Raw genomic sequence first — 12,462 nt, 5'->3', positions numbered from 1 at the left:
GTGCCCTGATAAATTTTTATTAAGCCCCTACTTACCATCTGCCAGGAAGTCTTCTAAACACTGGGAATATGGTAGAATCATAGATTCTATCATATATGAATTTGAATATGATAGAATCATAGATTAATGTTATTAATATTTTATAATAATAATAAACAGGAAGCTGTATTTAATTTTTTAATCAAAGCAATTTTTTTTCATGAGAAACAAAAACTAGAATTCATCAAATAGAAGTCATATGGACTATTTAAATGAGTAAAATGTTTTTGTTTGCATATTATTTACGTGGAAATAGATTACTTCTAAATACTTCATTTTCTTGACAAGTTTGAAGATCTCTACTTCTCATTAGAATTTTATTTACTCTATAAATGTACTTAGCAAAATTAATGAGACTTTATATATACACATAAAACATACTTGAATGTAGTTTTAAATTTCAACACAGAGTTATTACATATTTTTAAAATTTTTGGCATCAAGAATATTCAGCCCTTACCATGCTGTTTCCCTCAGAGATGATGCAAAATTTAATTATGTTTTTAAAAGACATTGTGAATCATTTGAATCTATTGATAAATCAAAGTGTAAAATCATTGTGCAAAACCATTTGGCTATTATATGATTTATCTATCGGTACTTGATTTATTTGTTTTTTCCACTCAGGCACTGAGTAAGCTTTAACTTAGTAGAGGAAGATATTCTGTTGTTCTTAAGGCCCAGGCAAGAATTTCCCTCTTTGAAAGAAGTCATATTCTTAACTAGCATCTAAAATTTTAATTTAGTAAACTATCTCAGATTTTTAAAAAAAATTTTAAAGTTTATTTATTTTTGACAGACAAAGAGAGAAAGAGAGAGAGAGAGAGAGAGAGAGAGAGAGAGAGACAGAGCATGAGTGGGGGAGGGGCAGAGAGAGGGAGACACAGAATCTGAAGCAGGCTCCAGGGTCTGAGCTGTCAGTACAGAGCCCAATGCAGGGCTCTAATTCATGGACCGCGAGATCATGACCTGAACCAAAGTCGGACGCTCAACCAACTGAGCCACCCAGGTGCCCCTATCTCAGATTTTTTTTTGGGTAAAGTTGTCTATGCATGGACTGGCATTGGTTAAATGAATTAGCAAGAGGAGAATTTGTAAATGCAAAAGCGAAGAATTTGAAAATCTATTAGCTGAGTGATTTCTGCTCATGCTATCTTTAGAGGACACAAATAAGGAAAAAAAATGTAAAATACAAGAAGCTTTTATACGAAAAGACACAGAGAATGGCTGTGTGAATAGAAAGCACTGCACAAAAGAAATAGAAAAAAGAAAAACACTTATCCTGTGCAGCATGATATTAAAATGTTCTGAAAGAACATTAAAATTAATTATGTACTTCAGTCTGCCTTTACAAATGAGTTAGAAATGTCAAATTCTGCTTGAATGAAAAATCTAAACACTGAATCATTTGCAGGTGTTTTCTGAACACAGCAGAATCCAGAGGATTCTGATGTGCATAAGAAAAGCCCCACAAAACATGGTGGGTTATTTGTATGCACATTCATTCTTGTTGACAACATGGTCAAGAGCAAAGAAACCCATGTTGTGTTATGTATTCAAAGACAATATGATGTGGTGAAAAGAACACTGGGGAGGGTCTTAGAAGGTCTGAGTTCTAATTCTGCCTCTGCTCTTCATTTTGGCAACTCGTTCAGGAACGATGGCATATAGGGCCTCTTCTGAAATTAGAGAATGGAGATTAAAGATTTAAATATATTCTTCTCTAAGGCTCCTTCCAACTCTAGCATTCTGTAACTCTGTGATCAGTTGTTCTCTTAGAAGCCTAACCATAGACATAGTCACATCCTCCTCACATAGACTTCATGGCCAAGAGAGCTTACTGCATGTTTAGGATGGTAATCACTGGAAAGCATGAAAGGCATGAATATCTTAGAATTAAATAAATTTATGGTTACTTGCACCAAAAAATTCCTGTTCTATCAAACATAAATTCTTGGTCAAAATAAAATAAGACAACCCCCTTCCCATACTATTTTATAGTCTGAGGGATGATTGTGTCTGTTATTAAAAGACCAAAGAAAGCACGCTTTCTTATGGAAATGTGTGGCTTCTTCAGGAAAACAGATTTGGAACTGAGTTGTGAATAGAGGAGAATATCTCAGTGATTTGCATATTCCTGCAATCACTTTACCACTTATCTAAAACACTCACCCCTTTAATAAACCTTTCTATATAGAAACATTTCTATTTGTAGTTTGAATATTCATATTAGATGTTTCTTACTATTTTAGAAAAATAATCAAAAGGTAGAGAAAATATGCGAGATATGTTAAATGTAACAAGCTGGCATCCTAACTCTATGTTCCCTTTTTCAAAAAAAGAAGTTCAAGTTGAGATCTGCAATCAATGTGTTGCTCAAAATTCTTTAAGAATAAATGGCTGTATGGATAATCTTGAGTGGCATATTGCACATAAATTCTCTTTCATATTAGTATTTACGCTAAACGTTAACATCCTTTATGGATGTTTTACAGTAAATTTATTTAACTTAAAAAAAAATCTTTGTTGACATATAATTAACATACCATAAAAGTGACCCATGTAGAGAATCTAGTTCAATGGTTTCTAGCATATTCATACATCTCTCTGCCATCAACTTTATATCATTTTCATCACCACAAAGAGAAATCCTAAAGCCATTCGTTGTGACTCCCCGGTTCTCCCCAAACCACCCCCCCCACCACACCAGCCACAAGAAACCACAAATCTACTTTGTTTCTATAAATTAGCATATTTTGGACATTTTATGTACATGGAAACATATATGTGTTTTGTTTCATTTAGCATAATGTTTTCAAATTTCATCTACATTGTAGCATGTATCAGTACTTCATTACTTTTTATTGCTGAATAAACTAAATCGAAGGCAGGCCACATTTTGTTTGTGTGTTCTTCAGTTGATAGATATTTGGGTTGCTTTTTGGTTATTATGAATGATATTGTTGTGAAGCAGTGTTAAAATGTTGTGCCTGTATAAGTCTTCCCATGAATATATCCTTTTATTTTTCTTGGGTATATATACCTAGGAGTAGAACGGCTGGGTCATATAGTAACTATGTCTAACAATTTGAGGAATTGGCAAACTATTTTCCAGTGAGGCTGCACTACTTTACATTCTAACCAGCACTAAATGAGACTTTCAGTTTCTCCATATCCTTGCCAATACTTGTCCAAAGCCATCCTGGTATAAAGCGGTATTTCATTGTGGTTTTAATTTGCATTTTCCTATTGGATAATGATGTTGCACATCTTTTCATGTGCTAATTATTGACTATTTGCATACCTTCTTCGGAGAAATGTCTATTAATATCTGTTGCCCATTTTCTAAATTGGGTTATTTATCTTTTATTATTTAATTGTAATAGTTCTTATATACTCTAGATACAAGTTTCTAATCAGGTATATGATTGGCAAATAGTTTCTTCGCATCTGTGAATATCCTCTTCACTTTTTGAAGGTGTCCTTTAATACACAAAAGTTTTTGATTTTAGTGAAGTTCCGTTTATCTATTTTTTTCTTTTGTTACCTGTGCTTTTGGTGTTATGTCTAAGAAACTATTGCCTACCCCAAGGTCATAAAGATTTATTCTTATTTATCTTCTAGGAGTTTTATAGTTTTAGGTCTTACATTTAGCTCTGTGATACATTTTGAATTAATTCTTGTGTATGGTATGAGATGGGTCCAACTTCATTCTTTTGCATCTGGATATCCGGTTGTCCTGGCACCCTTTGTTGAGAAGACAATTCTTGCCCCAATTCAGGTACCTTGACACTGTTGTTGAAAGTCAAATGACCATAAATATATGGGTTTATTTTCTAGACTCTCAGTTATACATGTATGTCCTTATGTGAGTGTCACACTGTCTTGATTACTATGGCTTTGTGTTAAGTTTTGAAATTGAGATGTGTGAGTCCTCCAGAATTGTTCTTTTTCAAGATTGTTTTGGCTGTTTTACATGTCTTACTTTCCCGCTAAATTTTAGATCAGTGTGTCAATTTATGCAGAAAAGGAAGCTGGGATTTTGATGTTGCTTGTATTTGAATCTGTAGATCAGTTTGGGGAGTAGTGTTGTCTTAGCCATGTGAAGTCTTCAGATCCAAAATCTATTTATTTATAAATTCTGTATTCCTTTCTTGAATGGACACAATTCAAGGTGGAGAAAAATCTCTAGTGACATTCTTAGCACTGTTATCGGGGAAGCTTTGTTTAGTATTAGAATATTTCCCTGTATCTTTTTTTTTTTTCAACTTTGCTGATGAGACAACACTGGGAGGGGCAGCATGTGGTGGAATTGCTACATATCTCAGACCAGATTGGTAAACTGAAATCAACAATATTAAAGTTGTCAGTCTTTAAAGTAAATAACTAATTTGGGTTCAAAAACAACTGTTCAACATGTTGGAAGAAGTTTTAAAAATATCAAATTACCTATAGTTGATAGTTTGAGAAGAAAAGAGTGAGGGCATGATAACTGGCTTTTTACATATCTGAAGTTCTACTTCAGAAGAAACAAAATGAAGCAAAAGAATAGGATGACATTATAAGGGGATAAACAGCACAATGAGCATGTTTGTACATTATAGAAGACCATTTTGATATATTTACTAGTTTGAAGTATTATATAAGAAAGATTATCCTAATAATATTTGATATTCAGAATATATAATGACCATCAAAAACTGCAAGAGGCTCAATGATTTAAAAGATAGTGTTATGTCCAATATCTTCCATTTACCAAACAGGAGAAAGGGATTAGAATATTTTAGAAAAATTCTTGTCAACAAGGTTTGCAAAAGACTTACTTTTTCTGTCCAATTGCATGTCATCCACCGGGAGGTGAGGCACTATGGGTACAAATTTAGAGTTGAACTATTTTGCAGTTGACTTTATTTCATTCTGGTTTAAAAACAGAAAGCAGAGGTGTGGAGGCACATCTCTTCCATGAGTGAAGTGGCAATTTAAGTTAACATGGAGATTAGTAGTAATAATAATTGCTAATAATTACCAAATGCTTTCTTTATAAAGTTGGTGGGATTATTAGTCTCATTTACTCATGAGTGAGTTGAAGTTCAGAGAGGACACGTAACTTGTCCAAAGACACAGACCTCACTAGAGGTGGAGCTAGCATAACTCAAGCGTGTCTGAATCTAGCTGCTATGTTTTTCTACCTTCCAAAAAAAAAAAAAAAGCTTAAGCAAGAATCATGAAGGCTTAGTTTAATGCCTTAATCCCTCAAGCCTATTCCTGTTTTACTTATCCTGACCGTGCCATTTCTTCTGCACTTTCTTTGCTTTGAAAAACTTCATGGAAATAGGTACTCTAGTGATTCTAATACATCTGTTCATTCTTTTGAGTGTGTTGGAACATTTTAGAAGTAAATGTGGTGACAACTTGACATTTGTTAATACTGACAGGAGGCACTAGAAACACAAGGTGTTATGGGATATTTGGTTCATCGCAAGCTATTTTTACATATTTTCACATCTAAGACCCATTAGTTTGATCTTGATTTTGTCTATCCTCAGAATTATCTACACACTTAAGGATGCTTTAATTTGAGAACGGTCTCTAATCTGAGTAAACATGGCCTGTAAGAAAAGTCCATTTAGGCACTATGGTTCCCTCGGTCAACGCTGTGTATACTCACGCTCTCTAAGAGCAGCTGATGCTCTTTCGCCATCTCCGGATGGATGCCCCAAAAGAGCTGCCATTACAAAGTACCACAAACTGAATGGCTTAAAAAGAACAGAAATTTATTCTTCCACAATCTGGAAGCCAGAAATGTGAAGCGACTGTCGACAAGACTATGCTCCCTTCAAAACCTCTTGGGGAGGATCCTTCCTGGTCTCTTCCAGCTTCTGGTAGCACCACGTATTCCTTGGCCTGTAGATGCATTACTCCAACTTCTGCTTCCATCTCTCCCTGACATTTTCCCTGTATCTTTGTGTCTTCACATTGTCTTCCCTCTTTTTATAAGGATACACAGTCATATTGGGTTAAAGTCCTACCCTAATTCAGTATAACCTCATCTTAACTTGGTTATATCTACAGAGATTCTATTTCCAAATAAGATCCATTCACAGGTACTGGGGTTAGGACTTCAACATGTCTTTTTAGGGGACACGATCCAACCTATGACTCCAAATCTGGGATTTGTGACACTGCTGAAGTGTGACCGACTGAGGCCAATTCCTCAGAGGAGCATAGAAGTGGGTGGACTCACTCTACTGAAAATAAGTTAGTCTCTTAGCAGTTAGAGTGATTGCTCTTTCAGCACCTCCTTCACAAAATGGCTGTATTTTCATGATTATGTGGGTTTTCTCATATTTGAAGTGTCCCCCAGATGATGTTATTTCAACTAGTGCAGCATGATATGACAACAGTAGCACTGCAATGCAATGCAAATATCAACAATCACGAAATCAATCGACTGAGCAGATGATGTGACGCAACTCGCTGTCACAATCAGCGCATGATTGATGTGAGGAGCACAGCTTTCCGCAGCAGCTGCTTCGCTGAGAATCGGTTTTAGTGAATCACCACTGCAGCTGTCATTTTTCTTCGAGCCAGATAAATCCTGACATGAATAAAGTGCTGTTATCGGAGATGTTAATTCAGTTAGTAGTAAATGTCACTGGCCTAAGTCTGAGACATGTAGTCACTCTCAAATTCAAGGAAGGAGATAATTTTGACATTGTATCTATTTTTGCTGAGTTTTGCCTCTTTTTCTGGTCTGTCCATAATCTTTTATTGATTAATGAAATATCTTTATTTTTATTTTTATTTTTATTTTTGAGAGTGAGACTGGGGAAGAGGCATAAAGAGAGGGGGACAGAGGATCTGAAGCAGGCTCTGCACTGACAGCAGTGAGCCCGATGTGGGGCTCAGACTCACAAACCACGAGATCACCACCTGAACCAAAGTCAAGATGCTCACCAGACTGAGCCACCCAGGAGCCCCTGAATTTAATGTCTTAATGTGAAGCATATCTAAATAAGTTAAAGTGAAGGCTTCTAAATAAGTTAATTCATCTTCTTTTCCTCAAAAATTAAAAATAGAACTACTGTATGACCCAGCAATTACACTACTAGGTATTTATCCAAAGGATATAGGAGTGCTGATTTGAAGGGGCACATGTACACCAGTGTTTATAGCAGTGCTATCAACCATAGCCAAAGTATGGAAAAAACCCAAATATCCATTGACTGATGAATGGATAAAGAAGATGTGGTGTGTGTGTGTGTGTGTGTGTGTGTGTGTGTGTGTGTATATATATATATATATATATATATATATATAGTGATGAAAAAGAATGAAACCTTGCCATTTGCAACAATGTGGATGGAAGTAGAGTGTATTATGCTAAGCAAAATGAATCGGCCAGAGAAAGACATCATATGATTTCATTCATATGTAGAAGCAAAACAGATCAACATAAGGGAAAGGGAAGCAGAAGTAACATAAAAACAGACAGGGAGTCAAATCCTAGGAGTCTCTTTAATACAGAGAACAAACTGAGGGTTGTTGGTGGGGTGTTGGGTGCGGGCATGGGCTAAATGGGTGATGGGCATTAAGGAGGATGCTTGTTGGGATGAGCACTGGGTGTTATATGTAAGTGATGAATCACTAAATTTTATTCCTGAAATCATTATTACACTATATGTTAACAAACTTGGGTTTAAATTTTAAAAAATAATAAAATTAAAATAAGGTAAAAAAAATCAACAAAAAAATAAGTTAATTCATCTCGCAAGCAAGTATATTTAATTTAGTGTGTCCAGTAAACAGTGCTCTGGGGAAACATAAATCTTTAGAAAAAGTGTCTTAAGGTTTTCCTTTATTCTAAAATTGTACTTCAATGGCATCAACAGTTTTTAAATTTAGACACGAGCGTGGGACTACGGTGTGAGTGGTAGACATGAAGTGTAGTCCATACGGCCTAATGCGGTAACCTGCTACAAATCCCTCTCCAGTTCTATACAGATCATAAATTAGAAAAGTGAAGGGTTTTTTTTGGTTGACCCATATACCTGGATTTAAAAAATCTTCAAAAGAACAGCAAACAACTGACAAAAAGAAACAAGACTAGGCTGCCTCTCTTAGCAAAGATAAGTAGGAAAACCAGAAATGAACATTTTAGCCTAAGTCTCTTTATCCGAAATGGGTATGAAGTCTTTACCTGGTCCGTTTACTTTTTAGAGATTGTTCTTACATTTGGTGCTCAAGAGGTACTCTTAAAAGACCCTTTAGGAATGGATTTATCTCAAAATACTATTCCAGGGTGGGCTTTTTTCTTAATATTAATCTAAAATCTGAAACTAACATTCTATATCTTATTTAGATAGAAATATCTAAATCTGCAGCATGTTAAATAGTTAGCAAAGACATATGACTTTTGAATAAAGTTCCTCTAATATATTTCTCTTTTATGTATGCTTTTCCTAGACTATAGGAGAAAGAGCAATAACTGAGAATATCAGGACAAAGTAGATTCAAGAAGGCCACTGTTAGCCCAACCACTAAGAGAATCAAAATCGCACAGGAATTCATACAGAGTTAGTTTTAAAAGGAAATGGAGGTCAGGAAGAGGAAAAAGAGTTGGATATAAAGTCAGTTTTATTAATGAAAAAAAAAATAAAGTGCATTTGAAATTTCCTTGGACATTTTCTGGTCCTATGTTGGTAATTGGTTATTTAGAGCAATTTGATTTAGATGAAGCTGAGTTTATATTCCCTCCTGTCCCCTCACCCCAATGAAGAAATGGCCTATGATCTTGTGTTAGTCATTTACTCTTCAGTAAGTACAAAGTACAGTTTCTCCTTTGGTACAAGGAATGTCCGAATAACGACTATTGTTTATTTAGCACTTATTATGTGTTAGGCATTATACCAAGTACTTTTCAGACATTGTCTCACTTAATGTTCATAACATATTGCTCTGTGAGGCAGAAGTTTTCTTTCCACATTATAAATAAAGATAACTGGGCTGAAGTTATCCAACTTACAGCTATTAAGTTCTAGAGACAGTCTGGCTCCAAACCTCATGTGCATGGCATTATACTGTCTTTAGTATTAGAATCTCTCCCAGCTTTAGCCTTCTCTGACCAGACCTTTAGGAGTGTCTGACTTCATTTGCCCAGTGTTCCCGCCTGTGACACTGCCCCTCAAAGAGGCTCAAGAAGGCTTACATTGAAAAGCCCTTAAAGCTCCCACAGGCTATCTGTGTACATATAGAAACTAAAGTCCGAAGTGTTTACTGTTTTGTAAAAGGTCATTATTTATGTCCATTTTATAAGAGCATCTTGACTTACCCCAAAGGACACTAAATGATAATAATAATAATAATAATAATAATAATGATAATAAATTTGTATATAATAATAGTATATATTATTATTATGCTTAATATAATATATATTATTTAAAATTGAATATCTATTTACAGTTTTTGGTACTCCTCTCCTACTTAGCACCTCTGTTAATCTAAAAGCCTGTCAAATCACTTTCTGGTAGATATAGAAGATGATAACACATTTACTGCTGTCCCGAATGGCCTTCAGGGATATTGCTGTGCTTCTAAAAAAACAGAGCTGACTGCTTTAAACAGGCTACTGACCTCATCAAGGTGAGGATGGCGCATCCGGTATTAAAGTCCAACGCTGATAGAATATCCTGTAAAAACCACTTGTGTTTGTTTTTTTAATTTTTAAACATTTATTTATTTCTGAGAGACAGAGAGCGTGAGCAAAGGAGGGACAGAGAGAGAGGGAGACACAGAATCCGAAGCCGGCTCCAGGCCCTGAGCTGTCAGCACAGAGCCCGACGTGCTCGAACACCTGAGCTGTGAGATCATGACCTGAGCTGAAGTCGGACGCTTAACCAACTGAGCCGCCCAGACTCCCCTAAAAACACTTTGAAAAGAAATGTGGCATATCCAAAATAACCTCTAAAGTAGAGTTGGTCAACTCTCCTTGCCCACATATTTACTTTGTGCTGCTCCTGTGGGTTGATTTAATGAAGTTATGCTGCTGTTCTTGGCACAGTATGACTTGGTGTCCGGCAGACCTGGGTTCCAATCTTAACACTGCTTGGTGCTGGCTCTATTATAACCTCAGGCTCTTTTTGAATCCAATAGTATTAACATCTACTTTTGAGGGCTTTTGTGAAGATTCAGTTAGAGAATGTTTAAGACATCTGGAAAATCATGAACACTCAGGAATTGTTAGCTCCCTTCCCTCCCGAGTTGGTATATTCACTTTCATATATAAAATGGTTTTCACTGAATATAAGAGTATTGGGGTTAGTGCTTAAAATTTTAAGTCTGTTTTATCATTAACTGTGATGCTTAACAGTGTTCGTGTTAGCCCCAGATATACCTATTAAAATGGTGTAAGTCATATGGAACACATCTGAGACTTATGAGATGATTTCCTGGTGTTTGAGGATTGTGATATAAGCAAGAAAGTAATCTAGGCTAAGAAGTTTAATATTATTGGAAAACTTTAAAACATAAGTTCCTTTATTGGAGCTTTGCAAGCAACATTAAGAAACAGTGAGTAGTTTATAACAAATGTGTATCTGGTGTTTCAGTGATGTGGTTTTTCTATGACACATGGTAAGAAGGTAGACAAAGGGGCTTTCCTAAATGATCAGAGTGGTTTTCACTTTATATACGTTCAATGCCAGGAATCTTAGAACCACACAAGCCACACCTGAGGAGAGAGCCAGACCAGGTGGGAGTGAAATGTGGCAATTTTGCATGCTTTATGCTAAGTACCATGAAATACAATCCTTCCTTCTTCCCCCATCCTAATAGACATATATTCCTACCTTGTATCAACTGAAAATTAGAAAAAAAGTGGGTTTTTCCCTCCCAAGCTAATTTGATGGTGTACAGTAACTTTTGTTCAGGTATTTTACAACCATTTATAAAGGAGAGGTCATTTTAGGGTGGGCCTTTCTACCCTGATTTACTTAGAGGAATGAATAGAATTCCGATCATTATATTAAAAGATGGGGTGTGTGTGGAATCCCACAATTTGAGCCAGTATTAAGAACTTAAAAAAGATTGATTGTGAAACTCAAGTATAATGCTAGAAACAATAAGGACAAAAACTACCCGCCAAACAGTTGAAACACCATGGATAATGCAATCACTATGTGAAGAGGAAAAGATTAGTAACAGACTTCTCTTCAAAGGAAAGAAGGGAGAATATCAATTCCTCATACAAAGTGAATTGTTATGATTGGTTTCAATGAAAATATTATGCTAAAGAATCCTGGAATTTTGATGTCTCTTGGGTAACTATAATGTACATTCTGTAGTCAAAACATGGAGAGAAAATAATCTCTCAGAGTATGGTTGTTTTCTTCATTCTGAAGTGGATGGTGGAATGAAAAACAGAAATCTTTGCTTTGACTGCTCCCTAAAAAGTGTCCTCCTGGGTGGATGGCAGAGGCCGGGTGGGGAGGAAGAACTATTGAAGAGCATTGCACATAACGTGGTCTGAATATTCTGGAATGCTGGTGACCTTCCAGTAATTGGAACACATCTGGCGAGTAAATATAGATTCTCAAACTCTTGTATGTCATAGTTGACTTGCATGTTGGCAACCTTGTATTACCTTCAAAGTATAAATTTAGATCCACTGTGAAGTAATTGTAGATCCAAAGTGAAATTTAGATCCACTGCATCTTTGAATGTAACTTAGTAAAAGTTGGGGAGGAGGCTTTTGTTTCATTTTGTCATTTCAACTTACAGACATCAGCCTGGTACAAAGGATGCAGACAGTAGCAGAACACTTCTGCTTCCATTCCCCTTTCCCTCTCTCCCCTCATTCCTTCCTTTACTGTGAGAAAAATGAAGAGACAGATGATTTAAGTACCTGTTGCTTATTCTTTTCTGTCTTGGGATTCTGGACGTTTAAATGGAAACTAACGCATGATTGAGACCTGGCTTATTTAGAACCCTGCTTAATGCTTTTTTATCTCAAGAAATGTTTGCTTTAATTTTTTATGAGAACTTTAAACAGATTTAAGAAGTTTAGATTATATCAAATCCCTTTTAAATTTGTTTGTCTTCTGGTATTAAGGTTAATTCTATTATTCCATGATTTCAATCATTAACCTCTTATGAAGATAAGAACAGGTGTTTTTTTTTTTTTTTGTTTTTTTTTTGCTTTTGCCTTTGCTGATTATTGCTTCTTCCTCCTGCCTTCTGGGAGAACACCCTGTTGTTCAGTTTTTGACACACTGATCTCTCTGAGTCTGAGATTCTGTCAATTTGCATCTTTTCAACTATATATTCTATGCAAAATTGCTGAGATTTCCATTTCCAATTTTCTCCTCTTGCCTAAGTTTCAGGTGCATTGTTCCAGTGACTTACACTGCATATCCCTTTGGC

The 12,462-nt window shown here is 35.7% G+C and overlaps 1 protein-coding gene across 12 annotated transcripts in view; it reads left to right on the top strand.

The window, feature by feature from the left end:
• The window catches only part of PKIB (cAMP-dependent protein kinase inhibitor beta), a 176,672-nt gene that overhangs the window by 116,318 nt on the left and 47,892 nt on the right, over positions 1-12,462 (top strand). For 2 of the 12 annotated variants that reach the window (XM_053222319.1, XM_053222318.1), the window contains exon 4: positions 9,573-9,684. The exons of the other annotated variants lie outside the window; for them this stretch is intronic. The gene's annotated coding sequence lies outside the window, so the exon portion shown is untranslated. The remainder of the gene's footprint in view (positions 1-9,572; positions 9,685-12,462) is intronic. 12 annotated transcript variants of the gene reach the window in all.

Source organism: Acinonyx jubatus, chromosome B2, assembly GCF_027475565.1.
Source record: "Acinonyx jubatus isolate Ajub_Pintada_27869175 chromosome B2, VMU_Ajub_asm_v1.0, whole genome shotgun sequence".
NCBI classification, from domain to species: Eukaryota; Metazoa; Chordata; class Mammalia; order Carnivora; family Felidae; genus Acinonyx; species Acinonyx jubatus.
Note: the sequence above shows the minus strand (reverse complement) of the source record. Positions and strands in the feature narration are given on the sequence as shown.